Source organism: Nyctibius grandis, chromosome 6 (assembly GCF_013368605.1).
Source record: "Nyctibius grandis isolate bNycGra1 chromosome 6, bNycGra1.pri, whole genome shotgun sequence".
Taxonomy (NCBI): domain Eukaryota; kingdom Metazoa; phylum Chordata; class Aves; order Nyctibiiformes; family Nyctibiidae; genus Nyctibius; species Nyctibius grandis.
Window position 1 is genome coordinate 79,832,012 of NC_090663.1, and position 17,552 is coordinate 79,849,563.

Here is a 17,552-nt window from a genome sequence, read left to right on the forward strand (position 1 = left end):
AAATATAGAGGTTACCTTCTTACCTACAGGTATATAAATAGTGATTTTTTTTTTTTTTTTCCTGAACACAGCTATTTGCAGGGGACAGGACACACATCAGTGAGAAACAGAAGGTTCATTTTATTACAGATAGCTGAATTTTTAAGAATGTGACTAAGCATTTTACATGCTTAAAATACTTCATATTCATGAATGATCATAAATTTGTGCAGGGCTAGCAAGGTTATAAATGTACACATTTTTATAACCTTTCCAGACTGAAATATGGGGGGGTGAATAATAGCTTTATTCCTCAGACCCTCTATAATCTATTCAGAAAGCGCCAAACAAGTTTCATTGCATCCTGGAGGTGCAAAGACAATTGTCTGAGAACTGATGCTGGATGTGTGTTCAGAGGTGGAACTGCTCTTTCACCAGTATTTTTTGTCACAACCAGCTGTACCACTGACACCACACAAGGCTGGTTTTGCTCCACAGCAGACCTAAAAGATATAAAGATTATTGTGTTCCAGTCACAGTGGACTTGAGGAAATCTTGCATGTATCTTGTCCTAGTTCTGTTGCATTCACTGATGGTCAGTGTCTCTCATTACTGCTGCCTTAACCATGCAACTGTGATTTAGGATGTCTGTATCTCATGGGATCTGTCCAGTCTCCCGCTGTCATCACCAGAACTATTTTGTCTTGTCTTAGTCCCATTTGCTTCCCCATCCAAAGTCTGTTCCTGTCATGGTTGGTGTCCTTCAATCATGGACCGCTGGCTACTTCTGATTGTGGTTGTTGTCACATTAGGACAAGGTTCATGAAAAATACTGGGTATAAATATTGATCCAAGAAAAAGTGAGATGCAAAGTGTTGACTAGCAAATAACAAACCTTCATGATGTTCCCTGTCCTGCCATTTAAATGATAGGCATTTTCAAATGTCATCACCAAGAACCTGTTGTTTTGTAGTTTAAAAATAAATGCTCTTGTCAACTCACCTGAAAAGACTCAGCAATGGTTTATCACTAAGAACTCTGTTCAGATATGATTTTTGCATAAAGATAGTGAGCATACGTTCTGGTCTTCTGGCAGACTGCCATTTCAGACCACTTACCACTAAAGGCAGCAGACTAAGACCCTTGGCTGAAGTTAAGTAAGCATGTTCCTACTCGTGTTTGTGGATGTAAATGTGTTTAAACTGCATGAAGAGTTGGATCAATGCTTTAGTTGCGGTTAAGTATGTAACAAGAGCAAGAGAATTAGTCTTTGCATGGGAAGAAAACTGTCCTGAATTGCCAAAGTAGTGTCTGAGTTTTATCTGAATCAGACTATTAGTCTCTGTTTTCTTTCTAATACCTCACTCCAGACCTGTGGAAGAAACAAACTCCAAACCTTACACATCAAGATTTCTTTTAGATTTTTTCTTGGATACCATGACGTGATTTTAATTTTTTTGTTGCCTTTGGGTTCAGCATAAGGAGAAGTAGTCCCACTTGGCATCTGTCAAAGTATTTTCCTCGGAGAAATCTGCAGGGCTGTTACCCAAAATTCTGTTCACACATTTGCACAGCTCTGCACTTGTCCTTGCCTGCTAGAAATAATGATTGATTTAGAGGGCCAGTTCCATGTTCTGTGTTTAATTAAAGCCTACACTGTCCTCCTTTTTGCTATACTGTCTTCCATGTCCCAGAAGTCTTGATAGAGCGTATAATTGGTGTTGTAATTAAATTCCCTCATTCCAGGATCTTTTCTTACTATTATTAACCATATTTTTCACCTTTAGAACAAAGCTTTGCAAATCCATTCATGTCCTTTAGCATAGACTTCACACTTCCCTATTAATGCTTCTTAACTTCTTTCCCCTCTTAATTTTCTGACTCCAAAGACCTTTGGTACCTCAATAGTCTCAGTACACTGCTCTTGTTCAGACACCCTTGTAGCACACTGCTTGTCATTTTATGACCATAGAAACCACCTTTCGAGATATTCCTGTGTTTGGCTTATCTATAACTCATCAAAATGCTTGCCTAGATCCCTAACAGTAGTCACAGCCTTTCTAGTCCCACGTTTCTTAAAAGATGTCCTTGTCCTTGATACTGCTGTGTCTTGCCTTACTGTAGTGCATACCCTTGGCATTTACTGCAGATAAATGCATTTATCAACATCTATTTAACAAAGGAGTGTTGGTGTTCACTGAGTGCTGGTTCATAAACATTTCTCAATTTTGCAGTGCTGATGTGGGTATGTTAAGGGACACTCATTCTTAAGCAAAGATTTGCTGGTTAATAATATTTTTTCTTTACCAAGCAGTTTGTAAAGTTTTCCTATTGTATTGTAAATGGACCATGACAGAACAAATTTGCTATTAAGTGAAGTTTTAAAGGTCTCTAAATTTCAATGAAGATTCGTAGTATTGTATGGATGAATATATTTAATATGTACAAATCTGAATAGTTGCATATACTAAATAATAAAAAAAAAAAAAGAAAAACAGCTTTAAGGATCAAATTTTTAATAGATGTGTAAGTCATCCATGGTATCTTCAGTACTGGTATCCCCTCATGAATAACCTGGGTTCTCCTAGGCAGCCAGACATCTTTGTGTGGTAGATAAGCATGCGTTAACTGTCTGTCTGCACATGGCTTCCTCTGGCACAAATACGCTTACATACTCACAAATGCTAGATGTTACTTCACAGGCAAATCCAGATCCAAAACCTTAATGTGTGAACCTCGTGTTCAGCTTTAAAGACGCTGGTAGTCCAATAGGACTCAGAGACTAGTCATTCACACAGTTAGACATGTGAGTAACGATTAAAGCGGAGAGGCTACTATAACACGGCTCTAAAATATATAAGTGGAAGTTTGAAAGTTAGTTAGCTGAAGGTTACTTCAGGCTAATGCTGCCATTCTTCATAATTAACTCCACAAAGAGGTCTTAAAATGCCAATTTTAATGTGAAATCCTTATTAAAAATAGCATTTATGGTATTTCTTTATATATTTTCAAACTACCACACAGAGCACTATTAGTGTAGCTTAATCCATTTTTCATCCACTTTTATCTTTGTCTTCTGTAGGTTGGCTCATTACTTCAGTATGGGAAAAATACTTGGGAGTTACACCATCCCCTCTGCTTCAACTTCTACTCTAAATATAAAATCTGTTTAATGAAGCAAAAAGAACAAAACCAATAATGGATGTAGGTATCAACAAATTTGACATGCATCAGAAACTTTTCCTCTCAAAGTATCCTATAATTTTGAAAATCTAACTATTAAAAATTATACTGTGGTTGGCAATTTCAATTTTTCTCAACTTCCTAAAAGGGGGGCTTTTCTAATTGCAATGAGTATAGCTCAAATAATCTGAAACTGATTAAAACAAAAATTAGTTTTAGTTCACTAATTTGAATTAAATACCTGAAGTACCAAAAGCTTAAATAGGAGACAGCAGATTTAAGTTGGCATAGATATTAGTAATAGAATATAATTTTGTAACTCACTGACAATGCGAATCATGCTTACTTATTAACTCAGCAGGATTTAGTCCAATGCTGAACAATATTATTTTACGTGTATGTTCAATATATTGACAACACCAGGGTGTGATTAGAATAAACTGAATTGTCATAACATTTTTAAAAACAAACGCTGTTTATAACTTTTAAGCCTGACATAAAAGGATCTTCAGTGACTGTGGCAGAATTTCTATATTCACGATGACTGTTTCTCAGAAATAACGGCTAAATGATTTTTTTCTGGGTAAACTAATCCAAAAGTACCTGGCAACTGTGAAGAATATGACTGATATTCCAGCTTCTCTGGGATTTTCTTTCTGTAGCTACTGTAATTAATAATTATGCAGCCATTAGGAGTAAATGAAAATGTCACATTGATGTTACTCTTAATGAAGTAGATTTTCATAAAGGTGACAATGTGCCTTGCTTACAAACCAGCGTGATGACAGCCATTATACTTTATTTTTGTGGTGACTGGTGTCGTCCAAATTTTCTATGCTCCTAGGAACAGCAGCAACATGTGTTCGAGTCATCTGGCTGTATAATCAGAACATGACTATAATTGTACATACACACACTCTCCTCTGACTCCGTACCCACGAGGTCTGATGCTGCACTCTCCCCGCGGCATCTCGGGCCATCTCCCCGTCCCGGCTGCACGCTGCTTCCAGGGCAGGGACTGCTTTTATACTGGGGTCTTGCCCGGTTGTGGAGTTGGAAACAGTTCCAGTTCAGACATAAGCTAAGGAAAACCTGGGTCTGGGTTCCTAAAATACTTGTGTTGCACTGTCCTAACTCCACTTGTGCTCATTATCCCTTCTCCCTCTCAGATGCTGTGTACAAAAACGGGCATTGGCTTCAGTGTATTTAGAAATATGATTTCCTGAGTTTATTGCAATTCTAATATAGTTAATAATGTTCCTCAGAAAGCTGGATTACCCAACTGATTATTATACATTTATAGTGAGACAATATTGAAGCTGTCAGTCAGCATCCAGTGATTTATCAAAAATTTACACTGTTTGCACTTTTCTGCTTGGCTTAAAATGGTGATTGTTTTACTTTTGTTTTGTTTTAACTGCACAGGCTTCTACTAATCTACTTCTCATTAAAGTACCGATGCAAATCCTTTCTCCAATTTGGCTGGCAGTTTCAGAATTGTCTGTACATCGCAAACAAATCTTGCCTTTTCAATATCAACCGCCTACCTCCTGAGCATCTGATTAATCCATCCAATCTATGACATTAAAAAAAATACCTATTGCTGTGGCATAATTAAATTTCCCAATTAAATATCATTTGATTTCATTTGGAGGGAATTACTCTTCATGGTGTGGGCGGATCTCCAGGAGTGTTTAGAAGAATCAAGCTAGCTACTTAACAAGCCATTAGGGGATCTAGTGGTTGTTACCCTCTGTTGAGAATGCAGTCAAAACGCTAAAGAACATAACCAGCCCATGCACGTGGTTAAGGTGCATGGCTTAAGAAGAAAACCTAAGTATGAAACGATTGGAAAAAATATTTCTACTAAATGAGAGTATAGTCTTGCTGGATGATAAAGCTGGGACAACTGCTCTGGTCACCATCCTACTTGTATACTACTTCCATCTGACTTTGGTTTATGTCAATAGGATTATAAAGAAGTTGATACATGTGAATGCTATTACCTCCAGCAATAAGACTCTGAATTAGTTGTAAAACACTTAATCCTCTTCCACTGAATTTAATGCTGTGAATATAGTGCAAGAGAAAACATGGACGAGTCTAAAACTCCTTGAAAACAGCCACTTAACTATGCCATTTACTTAAAAGCTGTTGCAAAGTAGAAAGTGTCTACTTGACTTTCAGTGATTTCTGAAATCTGGAACACTTGTCAAAGGAGGGAAACAATTATTGTTTTTCTATCATGGCAATGACACTAATTAGTGTCTTAACATGGGGAGTTAATATAGTGGCTTAATACAGGGACATAATTTATCATGCTTAATTAGAAAGTCATTGAATATATTTTCTGTTTTCCTGACAAAACCTGATAGAACTTCTGATAAACCTGGCTTTAATCTGTTCATTTTGATTTACTGTCAGGGTAATAGTGATTACCCTCTTAATTAGCGGTCAAAGGGGAAGACAATAAATACCTGTAGCAAAACATGGCAGATATGACAATGGAGTCACAGCCACCAGACAGATTCTTACCACTAGAGAAATACAGATTGATCTGAAAATAGTTGCAAAAGTATTTTAAAATGAGACTCTTGAAAAGCTGATGATGTCACGAATATGTAATTGATTTCTAGCAACATTTGCAGCATGTCTATCTGCTGTATAAGCAGCTTCCTCAGTCATCTTCAGACTACTTTTGATCCTCTCCGTTATAGTAAGATTGCCTTTGCCATGGTGACTAATGACTTCTTCCTATGTATGTCAAAGTCCATCTTTCTGCTGCCCTTCTGTTTTACTTCACTGAGTCTCTAGGGAGACACTAAAGGTTCCTTCTCACGCTGAGAATTATTCCCCAGTCCTTAGATAATATGTATATGGGTAGACACAGCTCCAAGCATTTCCACTACAGTGACAGTGTCACGTGGAGGGGAACTTATCTTACACCAGCAAATACAGAAATCCCTTTAGTCCCTGCACTTCCCCAGTAATTCACACCTGCCTCCCACCCGGATAATTTAATCTTTGGAGGCTTCAGGACTCCATTTATCATCTCTCTCTCTCTCTTCTCATTTACTAGATAGCTAAAGTTATCTCCACCTCCTTCTGCCTGAGTCCCATCACAAACTTAATCCATTTAAATCCTTACATTTTTTTTCTTCTGTTAAATCCTCAGCTTCAAGGTCCTATGTGCCACCTCTGAATATTTCTAAGTATAACCAGCACTAAGGTACTGGAGTGTTCTTGCAAAGACTCAGTAGAGCCAGCAAAGACAATTTAGCTTTTGCCCTTTTCTGCTTATGACTATGTAACAAAATGGACTTTGTGCTTTTTTTGCCAGTCTTCCTGCAGGTTTCGGATCACAGGAATTTACCTGTAAGGAGGTGAATGGGTCAGAGTGGTAATCTGTTTAGTTTAATATGCCATTTTCAACACAGGCTAGTATTGATTTTTTCAGATGAACTGTATCATCAAATTAATCCTTTTTTTCTTTTAACCTCAACTCCATTTGTATTTTTTCAGACTTTTTAATGAGATTTGCTTTCAAGAGAAAGCTCTACATCTAAATATTCTTTAATCCTTTTGGGCAGTGTATTCCACAGTCATAAACCATCTGCTGCATAAGCCAGCTCTTCTTCTCTTCTCACAGGTTTCAATTTCATTGTCCGCTTCATAAGAGCGTTAACAGGGTTTTATGAAGATGAGGCACTCATGGAAACAACCTGTACCCAAACCCTTTGAGCTTTAAAGATGTGGCCTGGATTTTGACTTCAGTTTGGATTTCTACAGTGTGCTAATGCAGTGCAGAAAAGGCAGGGTATGTGGTAACGCAAGTTGAACAGTAGGAGACAGCTCGTCGTGAAGAGTAAGATACTCCAGTAATGTATCATCACACTCAGTGCTGCTGAAGAGCTGTTTCAAAGCCATCATCATGTTTGTTTTCCAGGTTCCCAGTACACTGACTGGTCTAAAACAAATGCTGCTGAAATCCAAACTACTTTGGAAAAGTCTGTGTCTGTCAATTTAGGAGAACTTCTTGCCAAATATTGTAAAAGAGGATATTTGTGGAAGCTGTTGCTGTTACTGGTATTACTATGACTAAGGTTGCAGTGGCTTACTGCACGCTTCACCGGCACAGAAAAGAATATTCTCCTGCTCCGACTGCTGCTTCTGCAGAGGAAAGCTACCTGCATTTTCCATTTCACACTGCAGTGTTTAATGCAGCTCTATATGCATCTTCATTGATGCTATCTACACATCTGCAGGCATTGCCCTTCGGAGAACAGTGGGTTTTGTGAATTTCTACAAATACTATTTAATATCTAAAGTCAGTATCTGCCCTGAATCAACTTTATGTACTTTCTGAATCTCTCCTGAGTTACCTTCAGCTTGTGAAGTATAAGTAAACCATGGGAATTCTGTGTTTGGTGGGTGCAGAAGAATTTAATTTTACTATCATCATGTGCCAAACTACATTTAGCTCATAAAACACCAATTTTGTCATGTTGGAAAACGGCAAGTGGAAAAGTTAGTTGCTTTGATACAAGTCTTCTTTTCCAGTATGCATCTAAAGCTTTGAGTTATTTTACTGTGTTGGAAACACAGTAAAATAACTGATTCTTTCCTTTTTATTCCCCTTATAAAAGGAATTATTTTGGATTTAAAAAATACTTTAGACTAGATAGTCTGGAAGATGGAAAATAGAGCGAGTTTCTTATTTACGAGTTTCTTATTTAGGGGAAGTGAATGAAATTCTGCTTATCAAAGGACATTAATGATCAAACTAAATTCACTTCCACACAAAATGCAAATGCTGTTTTTCAATCAACATTAATTTTTCTTTTTTGTTTTATTTTCAAACTCTAATAGGACATTTCTAGGAATGTATTTCAGCTTCGTCTTCTAAGATACAGAAGATCTGCAATTAATCTAAGCAGACTTATCCAAAATACACTCTAAAAATTCATCTCACTATGTATTTTCTGTGTTTAGAAATGTGTTAGAAAAGGACTAATCAAGTGATTTCACAGATGCAATGAAACATAAAAAAATCTCTTGTATCTTTATCCCTGTTGATTACAATTTGTCATGAATAATTTCAGCTTCTGAGTGTCTACAACATTTTAGTGGGCCCAGCCTGTAAAAAAAAAAAATAATTACTTTTTTTAGGATTATGCTGATTATTTGTATTATTTATTAACTTTGTAAGCATAAAAATAATTCTACAGGCAATAGGTATGACTTTTCAAACAGATCCCAGTCAAGTGATGGATGATACTGAAGCAGTGTTTTACCCTCTTCTTCCCTGCCTCAGCCTGGGCAGGGTAAAGGCCAGAGCTTCACTGTGACCCTATGAGTAACCTTGCCAGCAAGGGCCACCAAGACAGCTCTGAGCTTGCCCTTTTCTGCTCCTGGCTCCTCCAGTGCTCTTGCTGAGCTGTTGCACATGCTTTGTGTTACTTCAGTCTCCTTGTAAGAAAAAAGGATCTGTATTTGCTATTTTAAGCGTGCCTTATGTTAAGCAATAGAGATGGGCATGATTGCATTCCATATTGTCTTCCAAAATGCTGGTAACTCTGGAAGCTTAGCTTATATATATTCGCATTTGATAGATGTAGTAGTCTTGCAGCTAATGCAGTGAATGGTAGAACGCCTACCCAGCTTCAGGCTGCTCCCTCTCTGTGTGAAGCTTGTTTAAAAGGACAGGCAACATTAAATCCTGCAACTTTCTCACTTCTAAAACGATGACTTACGGAGCACCCACAAGTTCAAAAGAACAGCAGAAGTGCAACAGCAAGTGCTTGCTCACCTGGGGGGTTCTGTCAAATGGGCAGCTTGCCTCCATAAGGATTGCAGAATAGTGTTTAAAACACATGAATTCACAAATACCAAGAAACTCTCTTGAAACGGGCTAAACCACATGGAGAGAAAATGAGTTAAATTGAGTCTTTATAGTACATCCGCATGACTTCTCGCATAAAAGCTTATGAGCTACTATAGGCTTAGGGCAGAGGTTTGCAAGAGCATATACAGCAAAAAGTAGGTTGGTTATTTATTACTTGGATAGTTTATGCTGATGCAATGATGCATCAAACTTAGCCAGTTAGAGCAAGTTTATGGCTACCATGTGTTACTGAAATGGTACAAAATATTTTGGTAAGTCTTGCTTTAGCTTGTGGTTTGAGCAGGCAGAAGAAAGGAGATAGGAAAGATTTACTATTTTTATTGTACTGATGGGGAAATAGAAGCAGGTAAGGTGACCCGGATTGCTCAAGATCACAGAGCAGGTCAGGGCAAGCTTCAGACACTGCTTGTAACACAAGCTGATGAAAACAGTGAGATTACATGAGGAATACATAGTATGTACTTCAGCCATTTGTACGCACAATTTCCCAAAGTTTACAGCTTATTAATTTCTCACATAAATCAAATAATATTTTGTTAATTTCACTAAGTTTATACAAAATCTTGCACCAGCATAAAGTCTTCTGTTATTGTAGTAATTCTGATTATTCGTCTAAGTATTATAATCTTGGGCAACTGACTGTCTTTTTCATACCCAGTCTGAGAACAATATTGAATATATTTTTGGTCCAACTTGCATAAAAGGTCACTTTCTTGATTTAGTTTTCTCTTATGGCTTACTGCTGTGGATTTTTTCTTTCCACTCCATAGACTTTTTCATGCCATCATTTAATGATATTTAAATTCTTCCCAGTTCCTCATACGTCTTCATCCAACAGAACTAGTTATCAACTGCAGCACCTTTTGTCCAGAATATTATACTTCATTATTACCTTTGACTGGCTTCGTGTGTTGTCAACTGTTATTAAACGGAATGGTAATGTTATACCGTAATTCATATCACACAAATACTGGGTAACATCCTACTCTCTGGTAGGAGGAAGCTGAAGTATATTCATGTTCCTATATGCACAGCAATGTTCAAGGTTGGAATGACACAGGCTGGACAGACTATAGCACTCCAGAGCTAATCAATAAGTATTTCTCGGATGCTAAAAGCAGTTGTTCGGAATTTTTTTTGTTTAGCTGCCTAAAAATTGCAATGCATTTTCCAGACACCCAACTAAACCCATGCCCAATAGGTATCAGAGGTTGAGTGTCAGTTATTAAATAGAAGGTTCATATCTTTCTAGTTCTTTTTTGTTTAAAAAGACGGACAAAACTAAATCCTGCCATTTTCTCACTTCTACAACAACGACTTTGGTTTTGTGCATATATATGCATTAAAAAAAAATGCTGCAGCAAATCTTGAAAGCCAATGCATGGGGGTTTTGCTCAAGAGGCATAAGTGTCTCCTAGCTCATCGGCTAAATTTAGTGTGCAATCCTGGTGCCTACATTGGGAGGATGGTGCTCTCATGTCAAGAGAGAAGAAAAAGGCTACTCCAGAAGCAATTCAGAGCATTTAAACCGGGCTCCTGTTTTGAATAGCCATCTGGAAAAGCATTTTTCTTGACAGTGTAGCGGTGATGAGCAATTGTACTACTAGGATGATAATATCAGATAGTAATAGATGTAATCACAGTTATAACTACATGTGATACAAAGGATACCCGAGCTACCAGGCAGTCATGTAGTTACGGTATCTGCAATACTGCTGCTGTGTTTTGCTCTGATTTTGGCAGCTCAGCTTGGCTGTACTTTGATGTATTACTTCTTGCTGCTACTCCTGCTCAGGTAGGCCTACCTGCCCTGCCTCTTTGCTCCTGTGCTGCAGAGGAGGGTGAGCTGCCAGCTGGTAAATGCCTTAAGCCAGGCAGTATGGGTGCCTCTCCCCACCTGCCTTCTCTTCCCCCACCCACGATCTTTTCCAGGCATGGGCAGTAGGTCTTTTGAGTTTGTCTCAGTTCTGTTTTTAAGCTACAAAATGACCATCCAACATGGCTGGGGTATTCAACACACACAGGTGATTGCACAAAGGATGAGGACACGTGGATGCAAACCTCCTCCCTTCCCTTTTCTGTGGCTACAGGACAGATGCTGTTATTAGAAAGAGGGGATAGATCCTGCTCCTTGTTTATCAAGGAGCAAATAATTGCCTTTTCTAACCCAAAGCACAGTAGCCATTTTTCTACCAAAGTGCAACTAGAATATGTTGTGGTGTCAGTTCTGTAATGACCTAGAGATTAATGCTGTCAGCCTGGAAATAGGAACAATTTCCTTTTCAGGGGGAATGAGAATACAGCTCCCTCCTCTCCTGGCCAAGTGTTCCAGCCACCACATTATCCTATCCAGGATCTTTTGTTTAATTTTGCTTCAGCTCAATCATCCTTGCATCCTTTGTGCACAGAGATTCAGTTTCAATAGATGGGATAGATAGTACTCCTACCCAAATTACTGGGTAATGAGGAAGGCTTGAGGAGGGAGCTGAAAGGAACTATTATACTTCCTAGCTATATTCTTAGGTAAAAGAACACTATTGCCTTCATCTATTGAAAATCACAACGATGAGGGGAAGTCCCTGATAACTAGGAAAAAAAAAACCCCAGCATTATGTTCCTCTTTAAAAAAGGCAAGATGGAGGATGTGAGGAACTAGATGGTCAGCCTCACCTCTGTTTCTGAGGAGCTCATGAAGCACAACCCCTTGGAGTCTATTCCCAAGTATGTGACAAAATAGTCGGGCAATCTGTGCTTTACCAGCACAACTGCCTATGACTGACTCCATGGGTGATCAGCAAATGGTGAATGTGATCTAACCAGACCATAGCAAGGCTTTTGACATCCCGTGTAGCGTTCTCATTTAGGAGCTGAGGAATTATGGCCTGGAGGAATGGATGATCAGGTGGGTTGGAAACAGGCTGCACGGCTTGGTTCAGAGAACGGCAACTGGTGGCGCAACATCCACGTGGCAGCCAGTGACTGTGAGGGGGCTCCAAGACCAATACCAGGGGCTGATGCTTTCCAGCATATTCATTGCTAGCCTGGATGATGACACAGAGTGCTCCTTGTGAAGGGCATTACGCTACACAGGAGAAGTTGCTGGCATGGCAAAGAGAAAGGTTCAGTCCAGAGGGAGTTGTTGAATTTCAAAACCAGACCCGCAGCAACCTCGTGAAGTTCAATAAGGAGAGATGCAGAGCTCTGAGCATGGGACACAGCAACCCCAGGCATCTCCCCAGGCTGAGAAGCAACCAGTGGAGCGGCAGCTCTGCTGAAAGGGACCCACAAACATGGCAGTGGATGCCAGGCTGAACACGGGCCGCCCATGTACAGGACTTCCAGATGATTTTGTGGAGGCACCTTGTATGATACTGAGAGGCCCAAGATGAAAGTACATTTCACCCTAGACAGATTTTGGGACTGAGACCAGAAGAGAAACCAGAGAAATGCTTTTGCGTAAATATTTCATGTGATAAGACTTCCACTATTTGGTTGGGAAATTATAAATTTTTTATGTTAATGTTCTTATGCTATACTAAGTCTACACTATCTTTATTTACCATCAACTTCACTAATTTTACCTGTCAGAGAATGAAAGTATCTGAATTAATACATAATTACACATGAAAATCAGTAATTTAAAATTAGAAAAGTAGTTAAAATGACTACTACATGTTTAAGTAGATAATCACACCTCAGGCCCACCCTTGCAAAACATTTATTTTTGGACGTGAATCACTGCCTACCAAAAGCTTTACCAAAGACAAGACAAGCTTGCAAGGATTTGCAGCTCCTCTCCCTTCGCATGCAGAGCCGGCTCCGAACTGGCTGGAACGTGCGTGCGCCCAGACAGTGGGACCCGCAGCGGGGCTGAGTCATGCACGAAACAGAACAGAGACAAACTGATAATAGTGCTTCAAACTACACACAAAGCAAACAAAAGTTGACATACGCATATGATGGCTCAGGTTTTGATGACTCTAAGTATCAGCCTCATGCTGCTTTTCTCATTGTAATCAATTATGTTCTCTTGCCCATCAGGACTGACTACTTTCATACCCAAATCATATTGAAATTGTTAAAATAATTGAAAAACACACAATAGTCTTTTCTATCATTCTGATAAAGATGTGGCAAATCATTCAGAAAGCAGAACAGATTTTTGTTTAACCCATCACCTCAGGTTTTTCAGCGTCTGCGCAGACTTCATAATGTTACAACTTTTTGTGCAATCCCTTACTAAAAGTGTCTTCTCATTTTCTTAGCCTTAAGTAGTATTTAAGTGTAAAACTGTACCTAAAACCATGCATGGCACAAACTTCCCATCATATTTTAAAACCAGGTGCTGCACCGTGGCTCAGGGTAAGCAGGAAGGTTACTACAGCTTCAGACCACCGAAGCTAAAAGGAGAGAGAGGTTTTTTTCAAACAGGAAATTTTGATCTGTTTCATCATCTTTGTGTCTCTTTTAGGTCTTATCTGTCAGTCTTGTAGCCTGCAAGGTTGCATGCAATTATATCAGAGTTGGTTTGCTATCTATGTCAAACTAAGGTATACAAAACCACAAAATAAGGTTTAGTTCTTATCCTGATACTGTCTCATTAACTACAACGTTGCACAATTGTATCAGTAATATCTGACCCTTAGCTATAATAATTCACGGGGATGATGTCATCTAAGCTGTCACGTTATATATAGGAGGTACTATGCAAATAAACTTGATAACAAAACGCCTTCCTTGCTTTTGAAGGCTGACTTCAGGGTCTTAAGTTTTTGTGTGTACAGATGAAAGATCCCAGCCTAAGCGGCTGTGCCTCTTACTTCATAACAGTCTCATTTTTTTAACCCTTTGATCTTTATTTAGGATTTTTTTTTTTAAAAAAAAGAAAGGATTTATCATTGAAAGTGTCTATACGCTTTTGCTTCCTCATAGTAACTTGGGGGGGGTCAATGCAAGGCCACTACCAACCCTCACCTTTAGGTCACACATACATCCTTTTGGAGAGAAGCGTCCAGGTCATACTTTGAATTTTGCAATATTTTGCCTTCTTTTGAACAAAAGACCAAAAGTCCTACCAGTGATAAGGGTATAATTATATTCTGGGCCTGCTGCATTTTTTCCTACTTCTATTCCCCCCTCCCTTCCCCTCTCCTTCCTCCCCTTGTCATTCCCACAAGTACTTAATACTCCTCCTAGCTGCAGAAGTGATATCCTGAAGGGAAGCTTTGCTCACATGCAGTACCCACAAGTTGGTTTTGTGGGAGTAGTTATTTTGTGTCCTCTGTCCCATGCTAAATTCAAATTACTGTCATCTGTTCAGTTGTAGGGTTTGTGTATTAGCGTGGAAAGGTTAGTATTTTTACAATTATTATCTAGAACTCCATTGTGATTACATTTAAATATCAATAATAGCAAACCATGCTATTATTCCTCTTGCTGCAGTATACTCATATCGGATGTTGTGAAATCTGACAGCACCTTTTCATGCAAAAAGGATTTTCCTTTGTGCCTTGGCCATCAGAAAAGCGGAAGCTGCACTTTCCCCTGGGTCTCACCATTGTCCAATTTCATCCTTTTTTTTTTTTTTTTTTCCCCTGGATCCTCTACCAGTCTAATGTTTGTGCCTAAGATCTGCCTCATACGGTGTTGAATCTGCAGCTATTTCTTGCGGGGTTTTTTTTCAATTTCTTTCCCTCTGTCAACCTCTGTTTTGTCTCTAGCCAACTCAGCAGACCAGACCTGCAATTCCATCGCTCCAAATGTTATCTCTCTCTATTCCTTTACTGTTAAATGAAAAAAAAAAAAGAAAAAAAATTTACAGTTCAAAGTCTCATGGAACTTGTATTAGCATCATTTTTGGAAGTCTCAAGTTTCCACAACATTTCAAAATAGAAGGGTGGTGCAGCTGGGAAAAAAAAAAACCCAAGCCTAGAGAAGACTATTTGCCTAAAGTGCATGGTTAATAAAAACAAGAAAGCTTAAAAAAACACCCAAAACAACCACACAACTTTTTCTTACTACTAATCTTATTTCTGTTTCTCCCCCACTCCCAATTGCTTTGCAAATTTGTAATTCACTGCTTCCAAAGGTTCTTCAAACTTGTTCTACTGGTTTGCAGAAGCAGGCAGACTTGTTTTCCTAAGCTCTTCACTATACCAACTGAATTGATTTCATTTTTCATTTTGCTCCTACAAAGAATCTCAGGACGCTCCTCGAAGGGCCCTAAACCACTCTGTTGTATCAGATGGATATATTCAGTGTGTATTCCACAATACTTTAATTATGTGGTGTATGAAACCATACAGAGCCGTGCTAAAAATGAAGGCACTGTTTAGTAATCATAAAGACCTTGATCCAACAGCTAATGGAAAAACGCCTTATCATAAATAATGCAGTCAGCTCCAAGGGGAGCAAATTTTAATGAAAATCCTTCCTTTGCTTGCCATCACGCAGCCAAAATCATAGAATCGCAGAATGGTTTGGGTTGGAAGGGACCTTAAAGATCATCTAGTTCCAACCCCCCTGCCATGGGCAGGGACACCTTTCCACTAGACCAGGTTGCTCAAAGCCTCATCCAGCCTGGCCTTAAACACAGCCAGGGAGGGGCATCCACAGCTTCTCTGGGCAACCTGGGCCAGTGTCTCACCACCCTCACAGGAAAGAATTTCTTCTTAATATCTAATCTAAATCTCCCCTCTTTCAGTTTAAAACCATTCCCCCTCATCCTGTCATTACTTGCCCTTGTAAAAAGCCCCTCTCTCGTTTTCCTGTAGCCCCTTCAGGTACTGGAAGGCTGCTAGAAGGTCTCTCCAGAGCCTTCTCTTCTCCAGGCTGAAAAGCCCCAACTCTCTCAGCCTGTCTCCATAGCAGAGGTGCTCCAGCCCTCTGATCATCTTCGTGGCCTTCCTCTGGACTTGCATGAGTGGGGTGGGGGACTTCACAGGGGCCTCCTAAAGGTGTCCAGGAGCAAGTTATACCCTATTTTCTTCCATATTTCCACTGGTTTGTAGGGATCCACAAACCGTAAAGCTCGAAGGTCACTATATTAATGTGGTTTAAGACAAGGGTGCAGGCTGCTCCGCGTCCCTCTGGCTGGCACTTGGCCCTGGCTGTAGCCAAGCCCTGCTGCTCTCAGCTGCCTCAGGAAAATGATTTTCACTTGTGCACATCACCAGAAGTGAGGGGGGGGTAATGTTCAAAATTGCTGGGTGTTATTTCGTGAGGCTGCGCTTCCCCCGCCGGCGTGATGAAATTCTGTCTGCAATGGGCCAGTTCAGGGCAAAAGGAGAGAAGGCGATGGTGTGGCAGAAGGGAAAAAGTGCTTTTTTTAGCGATTAGGCCTGCGCTTCGCTGAGAAAGAAGAAAATAAGGTCTCGCATTAGAGGGCCCGCGCAGGCTGTTCCTACACGGGGGCAGCGACCCGGGGCTGACGGAACGGCTGTTTTTTCTCCAACCGGAACCTTTATTTTTTCAAGTTTTGCTGCTCTCGAGTGGGACCGGACGGCGGGTAACGCCGCGCCGGGCTGGAGCGGCCGCGGCTCCGCCGTCCCCTCACGGCACCGCCGGCCCCGGGCGGAGGGAGCCGCGCTGCCGCCCCCTGCAGGGCCGCGCCGGGAGGGTCCCGCTGCCGCGGCGCTGAGGTGAGGCGGGCGGCCCCGCGGAGGCCGGGACAAAGCCCGGGGCGGTGATGGGTGCTACCGCGCGGTGATGGGGTACGTCCGTCTCCCTCCGCCTCGGACTACTTCGCCCCAGATGTCGGCGGCATCTGCTCCCGCCCCCGCCGCCGCCGCACGCGCTGGAGAGGAAGCGGGGCGGGGCGGGGCGGGCGCCGGAGGGGGCGGGGCCGCGGGCGGAGCGGGGCGGGGCCGGGTGGAGGAGGGTGAAGGAGGCGGCGAGGAGAGTAGCAAAGGGGCTGAGGCGGCGGCGGAGCGGGGCGGCCGCGGCCCTGGCACGGCGGCGCCCGGGGGCGGGAGCCCGGGGGCTCGGAGGAAGAGGAGGGGCGCGCCGCGCCGCTGCGGGGAGAGTCTGGAGGAGCAGCCGCCGCCGCTGAGGTGAGCGAGCAGCGGTGGGGAGGCCCCTCGTCCGGCGGCGGCGGCGGGTCGTCCCTGGCGGGGCGGCGGTTGGGGCGGCGGGGCGGGCTGTACCTGCCGCCTGAGGTGGGCAGGGGGCTGACAGCGCTGCGCGGGGTCGGAGGGGGGGGGTGTGGGGGTGTTGTCTGCCGCCGGGCTGGCAGCGGGGTGCCGCGGCGGGGACCGGCCGCCTCGGCGCGGTGGGGGTGCGGTGCCCGGGATCTTTGTGCGGAGCCGGGCGTGTGTGTGTGTGCTCAGGGGGAGGGGAGCGGGGACAGGGCGTGTGTGCTCCGCGCCGGGGGTGTGAGGAGCGGGAGGGAGGGGGGGAGCTCCCCAGCTGCTCGCTTGGCTCGGGGGTTTTCAGAAGGGGCTGCCAGGGCGCTGCCGAAGCGACTTGTGAGTGGTATGTGGCTGTG

General features: G+C 41.8%; 1 protein-coding gene across 1 annotated transcript in view; it reads left to right on the forward strand.

The window, feature by feature from the left end:
* The first annotated feature begins 16,987 nt into the window (after positions 1 to 16,987).
* The window catches only part of ANKRD50 (ankyrin repeat domain containing 50), a 45,123-nt gene continuing 44,558 nt past the window's right edge, over positions 16,988 to 17,552 (forward strand). Inside the window, exon 1 of the mRNA XM_068402938.1 lies at positions 16,988 to 17,118. The gene's annotated coding sequence lies outside the window, so the exon portion shown is untranslated. The remainder of the gene's footprint in view (positions 17,119 to 17,552) is intronic.